Raw genomic sequence first — 15,569 nt, 5'->3', positions numbered from 1 at the left:
CATAATTTCTATGTGCTGAACACCTAGAACAACATGTTTAGGTAATAACAATAGTCTCCAACTGTCAGTAATCTTGAATAACTACTGAATCCTGTTCACGCCTAGGCAAGCCTTAGGTAATTACTTAAATAAAACTGGAACTGCTCTGTTTAATTATCAACTGCTACAACCAGCAGACATGCCTGATTCAGACTTCTTTTCTGAGTTATATAATGAATCTGGTTCTGACTCAAACACCCTGCTTTAGGATTTAAAATTCAGACCTTAACTGTGTTTAAGTCATGCTGCTTGTATGCATTATTTGCGGAGGTATACATGAGCCTTTTAATTGTTTATATGTTTCCCCTCTAAATGCAGTTCTAATTGTTTTGTATGTCGCCTTAGCATTTTACCTTTAAACCTAAGAGTTAGCTTAGAACCTCCTTCTTATAGGAATAGTAGTCCTAAATTCCTCCGGGACTGATAGGAATGGGACGGGTAACAACATGCAATAGAGGTCGAGACCAATCCTCGCTTTAATACCTTCACGGGGTAGGAAGGGTAGATATGGATATGATGACCAGTGCGCTAATACCACGTGTAGCCCCTCTTTTGAGGAGTGATTACCGGGTATTGCATTGATGTGATCCATATTACAAACAAACTTAGGACCCCTTTTTCATTCACAGGCATGCTTAGATTATAACTCTTTTCAAAATCTTGCTTTATTGTTTTTCAAACACTTGTGTTTTTAAATTTAAAATCCCCTATTATTTGAGCCTTATTTGTTTACTTGCTAATTGCACAAATTCACAAAAAACTATCTGGCCGGGAACCATACTAGTGGATCCTGAGGGTGCCTAACACCTTCCCCTTGGGATAATTTCAAGCCCTTACCCTATCTCTAGTTATTAAATGTAGTTGTAGTTGAACCCCATAGGTGCCCTAACGCACCTTAAAAATCGTTAGGTGGCGACTCTTCAAAATACCCAATTCCCAAAAGGAAATGAGTCATTAGACCTCCATGAATGTCGAAACCCGGACTCCTCTCCGCGGAGGGAAAAAGGGGGCGCGACACCATATATTATGGCCATGTATATATGCAAATTCTTATCTAAAAATATAAAAATCGCGGCTAATACTTAACAATAGCCATAAAAAATAAAATTTTGTGGCTATTTAGAATTTCGTAAAATTTCTTAGCTACAAAGATTAAATTGGCAAAGCTAATTCCTCATATTTGCTACAGTTGCTAACTATCATGGCAACAGTGATCCAATAGCTACAAATCTATTGCTACAATAAAATTTTATAGCTATACTAGTATATTTTTGCAACGAATTTATAATTACTATAGCAATAGTAACCTTATAACCACAAAAACTTACTTGAAACAAAATGTCATAGCTAAATAGATATTTTTGCTTCAAACCTATATAATTCATGGCAATAATTATCTTAATAGCTACAATAGAATCGCATAGCTAATCGTAAGTTTTTGTTACTGTAGCAATTCTAACACTTTAGCCATAAATAATTACTTGAAACAAAATATTGTAGTTAAATAGATACTTTTGAATTAATTTTAAAAATCTTTAGCAATAACTTGGTTAATAACTACAAACTCATTGCTAAAAAAAATTGGCAACTCAATATACGTTTTGCCACTCTTTGAAATTATTATAGCTATAATAACAATTTAGCCACAATAAATAATTTACAAGAAACGTTGAATATAAAAAATATTTTTTTATTCATGTTATAAATAATTGTAGCAATAGTTTGCTTAATAACTATAACTATTTGTTATGACAAACTAATATAGCCACAAAATTCGAAGAGACAATAAACTCCGCAAGCTAGTTATACCTTTTTGTTATGCACTTACCATATCGATAGTATTATTTAACCACAATAAATAGTTAATAAATATTATTCTTTGATTACCAAAGTCATTACAAGAACTACCAAAAAGAAAACAGAGATAAATAAGAAATAATAAATTTTAAATATAAAAGTTAGATTTTTCTAAAATATAAACTATATAGTAATTGTATTTAATCAAAGAATTTACTAATTCTCAAAAAGCAAAGTTTAAAATATAAAAAATAATCTTAAATAATAGATCAGTATATTTAAGGCCTCAAAGGTTATCAACTGATTCCTTGACTTATCAAGCTCATATTTTATAATTTTGTACGTAAAATTAAAATTTCTAATAATAGTAGTAAAGATATTTATGTAAGTTTGGTCTTTTATTATTTTTAAATAAGTATTTAGAGTAATTTCTTATACCTAAACTCTTATTAAGTATTGCCCTAATTTGATTGAGGTTCCCATATTTGGAGCTATTTGTGTTTTTTCTGCATGGTTTAGGAGGAATTAGCTCTATATAGGTAGAGACATGATTGACATAAGTTATTCATGAGATTTTATATGTAAACAAATAAAAATTTAAAATATAATATAAATAATAATATTCTATCATCCCATATTTTTAATAAATCTTGCTGCAAGAAGAAAAAAAGAAAGAAAAGAAGCTAAAAGACTAAAGAATGAAGCAAAGCCATAGTTTAACACATCATCTTTATATTCACAAAGGTGGAATACACATGTGAAAATCATGGAAAGAGACATCTAGAGATAAAAATGAGCCATAGTTGCATATGTAAATCTATATACGCAAAGGTCGTAGCTACGTATATGGAATCTACTAGTATTTTTGCTTATAAATTTTGGACTTACTTTTTCTTCTCTTCTACATTTTACTTAATTTTTAAGTTAATAATACCATCTAATTAAATAATAAAATGGTATCACCAGACTCTAAAGATGGTAAAAGGTTGTTTTCATTTTTTCAAGTGGAGTGTTGTTACATGACCCCAAACAGGGACCTTGATACAAAGTTGCAGAGAAGACTTGTTGGAGTCCTCTTGACTTAAAGTCCCGCTAATTATAATCTGTTATATATAAAAAGGAAAAAGATCTGCATAGGATTGTTATTGTCTTCCGCTTTGCGTTACGAACATCTATATGTAATCCTTCAGTGGTATCAAAGCCATTGTTTCTTGTGTATAAAATTTATTTACGAAATATTTTAAGATAAATATTTGAATAGTTCAAATTATAATACTTGTGTCTTGTACAATAATCAAATTGTTTGAATGTATATTGATTGATATTATTATATTGTGAATAAAATATGTATTAGGACTTAGAATTTTGTAAACTAATGAAATAGTTCATATTTTATTATATTGCGAATAAAATATACATTAGGACATAGAATTTTGTATTAGATACAATTTTAATCTATAGCATGTTAGTGGATTATGCTGTCATTTTAGTTGTTATTAGTTCATGAGATGTTAACAAGAAATTCCATGAGTGGAGTCAGGGGAGGGTAAGATGTACGCAACCTTAAACCTATTCTGGAAGGGCAGAGAAGCTATTTGCGATAGACTCTCGGCTAAAGAAAGAATGAAAAGAAGTAACGGCAACAAGTAGTAACAAACAGAAGATAAATCAAGAAGACCGAAACCAAGAAAGCAAGTAAACACTAGGTAGTAATAACAATCTAAGAATAAAGAGATATCATACTAACACTAATGCTATCGAATTGAGAAGACATAGGGAGAACGCTCGACTACCTATTAATTTACTACCTTAATCCTTGACTGCCACATCCTCCTATCAAATTACGTGTCCAATTAAACTCGTTACTAGAATACTACATCCACCTCTGAGAAAGAAGCAGGGACCGAGAAAGCATTGCAAGAGAAATTGTCTATATCTGTAACGTGAGAGTATTAGCTGGAGCTAGGATATTACTGCCCACCCTTATATTTTAATCTTATATTCCTTCTGCTCAGGTTGGGTAGGTTTATCGTTTGTCTTTTTTGTTATCTTTAAGATAGATGATTATGTCAAGTCTAGCTATGATTTTGTAATGACTTCTTTTGGTGATTAATACAAAGTTAGTTACCAAAAATACCTTGGTTCTGGAAATATAGTTTCTCTTTTATTTTTTCTCTTTGTGTTGCTTGGAGCATCTCTTCCCCCCCCCCCCCCTCCCTTTGTTAAGATATACATATTAGAAGTATCGTAGTAAGAAAATAATAATTTCTTTTGTTGTAAAATTTTTGTTGTTAGTGTTTACACATTTTTCCTGGTGAATAGAAATAATATTAAGTTGAGGAATAATATGAGTATCATATACTTGCATAAATCAAGTCCTTCTACAAATTTTTTCTACTACTTGTTTCCAATAAAACTAGGTGTAGTCTTCATTACTCAGTAAAATCAATTTTCTAAATTTTGAGTCTAACCAAACTTCAAAGACACAAACATTGTTACAAACTGGAATCAACATGACTTTAAGAAGAAACTAACTAGGGTTTGATGTTTCATAGAGAGAAAGAAACGAGCAGATTCCTTATTTCATATACGTAAAATCGTCATGACCCAAAACTTAGCCTGTCGTGATGGTGCCTAACGTGGTACTAGGTAAGCCGACAACTCATTAATTTCCAACACTTTTAGATAGAAGATGAACTAAAATAGAATTTAATAAGTAAAGCTTTCATAACTGGATAAAAAGGTCAAAACTCAACTCAAAAATTCCCAAAATCAGGGTGTTACTGAGTACATGAGCGTCTATACAACACAAGTCTGAAAATACTGTCTATGAAAAAAACTGAAACTAAATACATAAACCTGAAAGATAGGGAAGGAGAGTCAAGGTCTGCGAACGTCGTGCAGCTACCTTGAAATCTCCGAATGATCAAGCTGCGCATATAATCAACAACCGCCGTGTGCATAAACACCTGGATCTACACACGAAGTACAAGGCGTAGCGTGAGTACAACCAACTCAGTAAGTAATAAGACTACCTAATGGACTGAAAGTAGTGACGAGCTTCACGGATATAGTTCAATTACAGAAATTACACCATAGGAAGATAGGCATGCTTTCAAGTTCGACAATTAAGGTAAAATAGTAAATTCATGTCAAGTTCAACTGCAACATGATATATTATCTCTCAGAAATTTCATGACAGTGATATATGCCAGCTCAAGCACAACAGTTATGAAATCAAATGCATAATCTCAGAGTAACAGTCAATCAGTCCTTCATTTACTCCAACCTTACAGTCACTCATTCCTCACAGTCTCTCATTTCTCCCAGTCGCTCGGCACTCGCACTCGCACTCAGTAGGTACCTGCGCTCACTGGGGATGTGTACAAACTTCGGAGGGGCTCATTCAGCCCAAGCGCTATAATAAGCCAATCATGGCATAAATCAATAAAACATGCTGTGGCATGCAGCCCGATCCCATAAACATCCTCACAATCAGGCCCTCGGCCTCACTCAACCATCAATCTCTCCAGTCTCTCGGGCTCTCAATAATCATGATAATAAGCCCAAACAACAATGATATAATGTATCAGTAAAGAGCAACAGAGACTGAGATATAATATGCAAGTAAAACTGTGGCTGAGTACAAAACAACAATTTAGCAAATAATTCTACATGTAACACGACCTCTCTGGGTCCCTATAGTACCAATACATAGCCTAAACAAGATCTCTAACATGATTTGTAGCTCAATTTCTATAAGACATGGAGGATATACGGATAACAACAGATTATTCAACTATATAGTTCCATGGAATTGACCAAGTCACAATTACTACGGTTAACGCCCATACGCCCATCACCTAGCATGTGCGTCACCTCAACACCAATCAGATGACATGTAGTACGGGGTTTCATACCCTCAGAACCAAATTTAGATCTGTTACTTACCTCAAGCCATGCAAATCTCTACTCCAACACACCTTTGCCTCGCGAAACGGCCTCCGAATGCCTCCAATCTAACCACAAACAATTCGATATAATCAACACAAGCTAAAGGAATCAACTCCATAAGAAATTACTAAGCTCTGAATCAAAAGTCAAAAAGTCAACTCAAAATTTGTCCCCCCGGGCCCACTTCTTGGGACCCGATAATAGTCACAAAATTCGAAAACCCATTCCGCCACGAGTCTAACCATACCAAATTTATCAAATTCTAACACCAAATCGACACCCAAATCCCCAATTTAGACTCTCCAAATCCCTAGCCTCAAATCCCAAATTCCACCTTAAAAACATACAAACTAGGTGGGAAACTCAATTAGGAAACAAGATTATCGAATATAAATGAGCACAAGTGACTTATCTCAAGAAACCCCTCGAAAATCCTCACAAAAATGGCCTTAGATCAAGTTTGCAAAGTCCAAAATGAGAGAAATCACAAAACCCTCGAATTAAATAATCTTCCCAGCCCTTTCGCATATGCGGACCACTTAACCGCACCTGCGGTTCTGGTTTTTTGCGGAAAATCCTTCGCTTCTGCGGACATGCCCCTAATGCTCCCTTCGTTTCTACGGTCCTGCTTCCGCATCTGCGCAATCGTAGGTGCAGAATTTCCATCACACTTGCGCAAGCTCCCCACTGATCAACTCCGCTACTGCGCCAATGACACCCGGTAGGTCTGCAAGAAACACATCCGGAAAATCTCGTACCACTGGAACAGAATCAATAGTAAGGGTATTGGCACCAACATCCCTCACAAAGGCCCAATAAGATAAACAACCCTTCCCAACTATCCATTTGGGCCTTCAAATATGAAATCACTCTGTTGGGAACATAATCTAGAGAACCTCTCCATTGAATCCTTGGCAATCCCGGCATCGCCAACGTCATGGCCTTAGCGTGACAATCCAACATAGCATGACATGGAGACAACCAATCCATACCCAAGATCACGTTAAAATCAACCATACTAAGAAAAAAGAGATCAACTTTCGTCTCCAATCCCCCAATAGTCACTACACACGATCGATATACATGGTCCACTACAATAATATCGCCCACCGGCCTAGATACATGAGCAGATAAAACTAAGGACTTACGAGGCATATCCATAAAATGAGCAAAATATGATGATACATAGGAATAAGTGGAACCAGGGTCAAATAATACAGAAGCATCCCTGTGACATACTGAGACAATACCTGTGATCATTGTATTTGAATCAACAACATCTGGCCTAGTGGGAATAGCATAGAATTGAGCCTAACCGCCACTTGATCAGCCTCTCCGTCTAGGGAAACCTCTAGCTGCCGGGCCCATCCCGAGCTGGCTGGGCAGGTGGTGAACTAACTGGTGCGGAGGTCGCAGCCTGACTCCTCTACTAAACTGGACCTCTCGAGCGATGAGGACACTTCCTCCACATATGCCCAAACTCCTCGCACTCAAAGCAACTCCCCGGTGATGGTGGTGGGGACTAAAGGGAGCCTCGCATACCGGGATAACTGCTAGAAGGACCTGGCATAGATGAACCCTGAACCGATGGAGCATGGGAAAAACTCTAAGCTGGAAGGGCACTAAGAGATGACTGATCCTGACGAGCGCTGTATGAACCATGACTGGATAATGCACCAGAGTGAACTGGACGAGCCATCTGAGCGGGCCTATAAGGACGACCCCTGCTGTGGTAGGACTGCCCCTAGAAGGAACACCACCGAAACTGCCCGAACCTCGAGGCCTCCCGCCTCCCTCTCCTAGCGCTCTTGACTACAGACTATCTCTATCTACCGAGCAATGTCAACCACCTCGTCGAAAGTAGCACCAAATACCCTCTCCCGAGTCATAAGCAACCGCAACTATGTGAGGCCATCAATGAACCTCCAAATCCTCTGCCTGTCAGTGGGAACCAACCAAACTGGGTGATGAGCCAACTCTGAAAACCTCATCTCGTACTGGGTCACAGACATGCCCTCCTGACGTAGCTGCTCAAACTATCTGTGCAGCTCTTCCCTGGGAGACTGCGGCATGAACTTCTCCAAGAAGATAACGGAGAACTCATGCCATGTAAGTAGTGCTGCACCGACTGGCCTGCGCCTCTCATAAGCTTCCCACCATCTGAAGGCAACCCAGTAAGCTGAAAAGTAGTGAACGAGACCCAACTAGTCTCCAGAATACCCGTCATGCGAAGAATCCGCTGGCACCAATCCAAGAAGCCCTGGGCATCCTCTGACTCAGCCTCGTTAAATGATGGAGGATGAAGCCTCCCAAATCTCTCTAGTCTCCGCTGCTCGTCATCAGTCATAATGGGATCCACCTGAGCCTCAGCAGATACCGGCTGGGCTGGTAGTACCCCCGATGTCTGAAGTCCCGGCACCATCTGCTCTGGAGTACGGGCAGCAGGAGTTTGAGTACTTCCCCCGGCCTAAGAAATGGTTTCTGCGGCCGGAATTGATACTGCCCGAGCAAGGCTAGTGCACACGGTCAAAATCTGAGCCAAAGGCTCCTAGAGGCCTGGAATCACAATGGGCAAAACTGTTGCCTGAGCTGGCCCTGTTGGCTCAACTGTATTTGGTATCCTCTCCTTAGTTGGAGCGACTAGTGGATCTGCAGGTGCTACTCTAGCTGCTGTACGAGCTTCACCTCTGACCTACCATGGTCTTGACCTCTCATGGCCCTAGCCGGTGGTACTAGTGGCTCTCCGTCCTGTCCGATAGCACGTGTCCTCACTATCTGTGAGAGAAAAGAATAACAGAAATTTAGTTATCGGAATCAACAAATCCGTATGACAAGAATACAAGAATGTGATGTTTCAAGGGTTCGACAACCTCTCGAAGATCAGTACAGACGTCTCCGTACTGATCCGCAAGACTCTACTAAACCTGCTCATGACTCGTGAGACCTATGTAACCTAGGCTCCGATACCAACTTGTCACGACCCAAAACATAGCCTGTCGTGATGGCGCCAAATGTGGTACTAGGCAAGCCGACTACTCATTAATTTCCAACACTTTTAGATAGAAAATGAACCAAAACAGAATTTAATAAGTAAAGCTTTGACAACAGTAATGAAATCAAATGCATAATCTCAGAGTAACAGTCACTCAGTCCTCCCGTTCACTCCAACGTCACAGTCACTCCTTCCTCACAGTATCTCATTTCTCCCAATCGCTCGGCACTCGCGCTCAACACTCGCACTCAGTAGGTACATGTGCTCACTGGGGGTGTGTACAGACTCCGGAGGGGCTCCTTCAACCCAAGCGCTATAATAAGCCAATCATGGCATAAATCAATAAAACATGCTGCGGCATGCAGCCCGATCCCATAAACATCCTCACAATCAGGCCCTCGGCCTCACTCAGTCATCAATCTCTCCAGTCTCTCAGGCTCTCAATAATCATGATAATCAGCTGAAACAACAATGATACAATTTATCAATGAAGAACAACATAGACTGAGATATAATCACTACTAAAAAATTGGTCTATGGTAACGCATGGAAAACCGTTCCAGTAGGTAGATAAACCGTTGCCGTAGAGATATTGGAACGGTTTGCAGACCGTCACATCCGCTCGCGTGCCAATAGAGCTATAGGAACGGTTCTTGGAACGGTTTTCATATCCGTTGCTATAGAGAAGTCTATCGCAACGGTTTTCCTTTTCTCTATTGGAACGATTATTCCTTCTAATTGGAACGGTTTAAAACCGTTACTATAATATGCAACGGCTCATAACCGTTACCATATTATCTAATGCAACACTTTTGTAAGCTATTGTTACGGTTATTTATGGATATAACAACGGTCTCTTTAAGCTATTGTAACGGTTGTTTTTGTATCGCTACGGTTTTAAATACCTATTGGAACGGTTTAGAGGGCATTTTGGAACGGTTGACTGGATCTATTGGAACGGTTTACATTCTAACGGAACGCCATTTGTGTCCTATTGCAACGGTTGTGGTAGGCTATTGTAACAGTTCATATAAAACAGAAAATATAGCTCCTATTGTAATATATATATAAAATAAATTATAATAACACTAAAATTTAAATAAATCAACAAAATGAAATTATTAATATTATAACTTGTCCAACAGGCTAATAATATCCATAAAAGTAAATGTTCTACCCCAAGTGCATAAGTTTAATACATTTCAAGATAGTAAGTTTCAAAATGTTGACAACAAAAGATTCCTAGAACATTCATCTATAGCAATTCAAAATTCATTTTAAGTAAGGTCCACATCTTCATTGCCTTCATCTTCTATTTCTTGATCTACTCCACCTACAAAAGAGGATAAATAAAGTCATTACCTTTCATCTGGAATGCCTAGACTAAATAAATTGATCAAAAGAGAAAAGGAAAATAATGGACATACAAGATGCTAGTCATGAGCCAAGCTCTTCTACAGAAACACATTACCTAGACCCAAATTTGGACATTAAATGTACATGCAAGCTACTAAAAAAGAACAACATATCAAATTAATCCCATTATAGGATAAAAGGAAAAGAAATCAGTTTGCACAAATTTGTTTTGTGACCACTAGCTAATTCCTGATTTCATATCAGGACATACTTTGCTCAGAAGCCTGTACAGGAAAGAAACATGTGTTACCAACATTACCATCTCGATTCAGAATATTTGTGTTTTCGTACTAAAACGGAAAGAAAGAAAAGACATCTCATGTGTAGAAGTGCAGAAATGTGTATCTCAGAAGCATCAGTGCAACAAAATTTAGTATATTTTAAGCAATATGAACTCAAGTTCCATTTTAGGCATGTAACTTCTTGGCTTTAAAACCAAAAAAGACATAGAGATACATGGATTTGCTCCTACTTTAGATGAAGAAACATACAATGACAAATAAACTACTTATAGCCGAGGATAAGCTGATCCTTTAATACCAATGCAGGTTGCATTCATTCAACCAAGTGATGAACGTTATGTACTAACGGGTGCACAAAATCAATACGGCATGTAACATACCCTCAAAATACTTTTCATTTTCTTTAGCAGTGGTTACATAAAAGATCAAAACTACAAATGCATTGATACATTCATGATCTCACATGCTAGTAATCTTTAAAGATATCTACATCTAAAATAAATTTCAGCAGACCACTAAAATGGGTGGGTGAAACCAAGGAGAAAAGCTTACCCGTAGAGTGTCCAATTCTGGTCCCTCCAACGCATCAAAGTATCGATGTACAGGGATATTTTCTCTCTCTGCAGTATTGGACAAAATATTACGTGGGAGATTTTGTGGTGGAAAATTCTACCATGCCAACAAAGTTAAAATTCTCAATGGCTCAAATATAATAAGGAAAAGCAACTCATTAGAAACACATTCAAATATGAATGAAACTATTTTAACAGAATATCAACTTTTAGATGTCAAGACATGTAACTGATGTTAATCATCACAAACTCGCAGAACAATTAAAACAACACAAGAAACATGGAAATCAATATAATCTTTAAGTAACGACTTGATAGAAAGAATGGGTCAAGAGACTCCTAACCTTAACTTGCACAGTGAAGTCTCTAGGATTTATGTTATTATAACCTGACTATGAACACTCAGTCATATGCTGAACAAGCAGCTTTACCATCTCTTCTCTCACACCTAAAATAAAGAATGAGGGTGTTCTAAGGCAGTTTCAGATTGATCCGTCAAGAAGCAACAAGTATAGTGCATTCACTTATAACTTGTGACATAAAATATTCGTCCGAAAAAAGATTATCACTATAAGTATAGTGCATTCTACATTCTAGTAGGTACGCACCATGAAATTAAATGTTATAGATTAGAAGAAATCAGAATTTTGTACTGATAAGAAATTGGAGATAGGATGTACTGCAGAAAGAAAAATTAATATGTTAACTAAATTTCTATTTAAGAGTATAAAGCATAGCCGTGTCAAATTAAAAGAGAGATTTGAAGAGGGAGACTTAAATTAAGGAGCTTCCACCACAGGTACCGCTACTCCCTGTTGTCTTCGGGCCTGCTTAATCCGATCCATCGATAAATAACATGTCATAAATGGACAATTCATAGATAATTAGTACTATGATCTCACAAATCATATACATTAAATTAATGTGGATGCTAATAGTAGTTGAAATTCGTGGATTATAAGCTACTCCTATTTAATTTTCATTTCTTCGATTTACTGTTTGCTTCCTAATAATATTACTACTTTAATTTAAAACAAATTATCATAACCTATCATATAATTGCAGATCTTTCGACCTGAGTTGTTGTAAATTGCTTCAACTTTGTAGACAGATTTAAAAATTGATCTAATAAATACTCTGGTGTGTGTAGTGTTCATGACTTAATTACCTGACAACGATGAACCAGTTTAAGAATTCGCTGTTCTGTCGGAAGTATTGAACCCTCTGGCGAACCCATTGGCATTGGAGACATTGCCGGTCCATTACCAGCTGTATCAAATACTATTATTAGCAGAGAAATTATGCATCACTAGAGAAAATATTGAATAAAGATAATCTATAAACACTTGTAGTACAAGTGCAATATGCATACCGACTTATAATTTGGATAGTCCATGTCTCAAAATCACGTTAATTTACTACCTTCGTTTCATTTATATTCCGCCAGTGTTGATTAAAAACGAAGTTCAAGAAAAGAAGACTTTTGACTCATATCAAAAGTATCTTTAGAAGTTGTGGTCTTATATGCCGTGATATTTCTATGTTTAAAGGAGCATGCATGTCATTAAGGATATAGTATAAACTAAACAAGTTAAAAGTTAAATATAAAAGGGTTGCCCAACAGTTGGTCAATCAACTTTGAGAGAGAGGGTTAGCAAATCCAAAACATGGGATGCCCAATATGTGGAACATGAAGTAGAGGATTGGGTGGATAAAGATGATGGGCAATCTACTGACTATGAAGCTCAAGAGAGTGACGAGGAAGACATGCTTTCAGTTGGCTCACCAACAATGACAAAAAAAAGATAATGTTTCTATTTCCAGTCAAAAAAGCAAGCTTAACATGAATGCACCAGCATTTATTCCCAGGAATTCACCAGGTGGTACACTGATTCTTAAAACAGTAACACCATCATATGCTGGGCAACAACTACTTGGTACAAGCACTTTAGGTGATAACATGCTGCAAAATGCAGTAACTCCTAAAACTGGGCAGCAGCACCTATTCCAAAACAAGCAAGCTGTTATTGCTTTTGACGACCAAAATGCAGCAACAATAACAAAAGCAGTAACGCCTATCAAGGCTGAACAACAGCAACATCCAGGTCATGAACTAAAGCTTTCAACTACTGGTCCGCAGCAGGATGTTCCCAGCACTACTAAGGCATCAATGCATATTAAGGCTGGGCAAGAACAGTAGATTGCAGTCATTCAACGAGGTGCAGAAATGACTTCACAAAAAGAACAACAGCAGCAGATTACAACCACGCCAACTGCTGCAGGATCGAAGTCAAAATCTGGACAACAGCAGCTGGATATATGCAAACCAGTAATCTCTTTGGAGGATAGAAAGCTACTGGAAGCTTTGGTAAGCTCTAAACCCCTAAACTCTTCATCTCAAGTTGTTAGCACTGGAAATGTAACTAAGAACAAAAATAAGATGCAAGTCCTACAACAAAAACAAAACACTACAGCCTTGGCAAATACACAACATGGAAATGCATTGATGACACATGACCTCGTCGATAATTTTCCACATCCACTGAATGTGGGAAGAGATATGTATGAGGAAGGAGAAGAAGATGCAATTTTGCAACAATACCGGGCAGAGGCAGCAAGAAAAGGTGATTTATCACCTATGCATAGTGGAAAAACTAACAAGGCTCGTACAAAAAAGAAGAGTTGGGATGAAAAGGTAAAGGAGGAAGTAAATATTAGATGACCTCCAATGAGAATTGCAAAACAAAAACAGGTCGTCCAAACCACGTCAACAAGGTCCAACAAGAAGGTCAGAATGCCAGTTTATTACAAGAAGATATTTAAGTAAGCATGTGAAGCAGCAAATGCATTTTGTGGACATATTGGATGTTTATAAACGATGCAATTCAAATCGACCGTCTGATGGGATAAAGATACAAGTGGGAAGTGCATAGCTATTAAATTGTTCAAAAGCTAGCAGTATTTACTTGATGCAAGGAAGTAAGAGAGCCAAACTCATTTCAATTCTCATCCAGAGGCAAGGATATAGCTGTATCGGTTGAGTTTTTATTTTTATTTTTCCCCTTTAAGTGATGGAGTAGTTTTTAAAGAAAGAGTGGTTCATTTCTTCCAGTTAAAAAACAAAAATTTATGCAATTCTAAAAATGAACTCATAATGTAGATATCAAGTGAAGGATGGAGAGAAATCTTTTAGCAAGTATCACCTTTGATTAAAAGAGTGCATCTCTTTAGCTTCTGTCCTTTGATATCTTACAATGAAACCCCCTTTAATGTCATAGATTTTCATCAGACTCAAAACAAATACAAATTTCAATTACCTTTCCCTGTAGAGAACAGGATACTCTCTTCGAACCAAAACGAAGAGAGTTGCATTCACCAAACTCCACAACCTAATTTAAACTATTGGTGCAGAACTTACTGATTGTCAAAACATGTAAACTCCAAAAATAAACTTCAACTCAAACAATATTAGAAAGCAAATCAAGAGATAAATCAATTCTTTAGATAAAACTGCACAACTACTGCAACTTTTAGAGAACTAACAGTCGACAGAAAGTATACAGAAACTGAGCAACATATCAGGGGAGCACATATTCAAACTCAAAAACACAGTATATTCAGCCAAAAACAAGAACATGCAGTCCAAATTGAGAAATAGATTCATACAATTGGTAAATACAGAGAGAGAAGAAAGGTTCTTACCACTCGATTTCTCAGCCGAGTTCGCCCGAGAAGGAGATTACGAAGAGCAGCAGCCTAGCGCGACCTCGACTCGATTTGCTGATGAGCCATAGCTCCAATTTCTAGTAGTGAATATGCAAGTGAAACTGTAATGAGTACAAAACAACAATTTAGCAGATAATTCAACATGTAACACGACCTCTGTGGGTCTCTATAGTACCAATACATAGCCTAAACAAGATTTCTAAGATGATTTATAACTCAATTCTATAACACATGGAGGATATACGGGTAACAACTTCTACGGTGCACACCCACACGCCCATCACCTAACATGTGCATCATCTCAACACCAATCACATGACACGTAGTACATGGTTTCATACCCTCAGGACCAAATTTAGAACTGTTACTTACCTCAAGCCGTGCAAATCTCTACTCCAACATACCTTTTCCTCACAAAACGACCTCAGAATGCCTCGAATCTAGCCACAAACAATTTGATATAATCAACACGAGCTAAAGGAATCAATTCCATAAGAAATTACTAAGCTCTTAATCAAAAGTCAAAAAGTAAACTCAAAAGCCGCCCCCCCGGGCCCACTTCTCGGAACCTAATAATAGTCACAAAATTCGGAAGCCCATTTCTCCACAATTCTAACAATACCAAATTTACCAAATTCCAACACCAAATCGACACCCAAATCCCCAATTTAGACTATCCAAATCCCTAGCCTTAACTCCCAAATTCCACCTTAAAAACACACAAACTAGGTGGAAAATTCAATGTGGAAACAAGATTATCGAATAAAAAATGAGCACAAGTGACTTACCTCAAGAAACCCCTCGAAAATCCTCAAAAAATTGCCTTAGACC

At 37.5% G+C, this 15,569-nt stretch overlaps 1 long non-coding RNA gene across 3 annotated transcripts; it reads right to left on the bottom strand.

Moving 5' to 3' along the window:
• Positions 1 to 9,897: 9,897 nt before the first annotated feature.
• LOC109214349 lies at positions 9,898 to 14,800 on the bottom strand. 3 transcript variants are annotated; one of them, XR_002066165.1, is made up of 5 exons: positions 14,715 to 14,800; positions 12,181 to 12,281; positions 11,357 to 11,460; positions 10,993 to 11,109; positions 9,898 to 10,115 (listed from the first exon to the last, which is right to left on the bottom strand). It is a non-coding gene; the product is annotated as an uncharacterized LOC109214349 (long non-coding RNA). The 3 variants fall into 3 exon arrangements; XR_002066164.1 differs by having other exon boundaries at positions 10,993 to 11,060; XR_002066166.1 differs by lacking the exon at positions 10,993 to 11,109.
• Positions 14,801 to 15,569: the final 769 nt, after the last annotated feature.

This window comes from Nicotiana attenuata, unplaced genomic scaffold, assembly GCF_001879085.1.
Source record: "Nicotiana attenuata strain UT unplaced genomic scaffold, NIATTr2, whole genome shotgun sequence".
NCBI classification, from domain to species: domain Eukaryota; kingdom Viridiplantae; phylum Streptophyta; class Magnoliopsida; order Solanales; family Solanaceae; genus Nicotiana; species Nicotiana attenuata.
The sequence above is the reverse complement of the archived record's forward strand: the minus strand, read 5'-3'. Positions and strand labels throughout refer to the sequence as shown.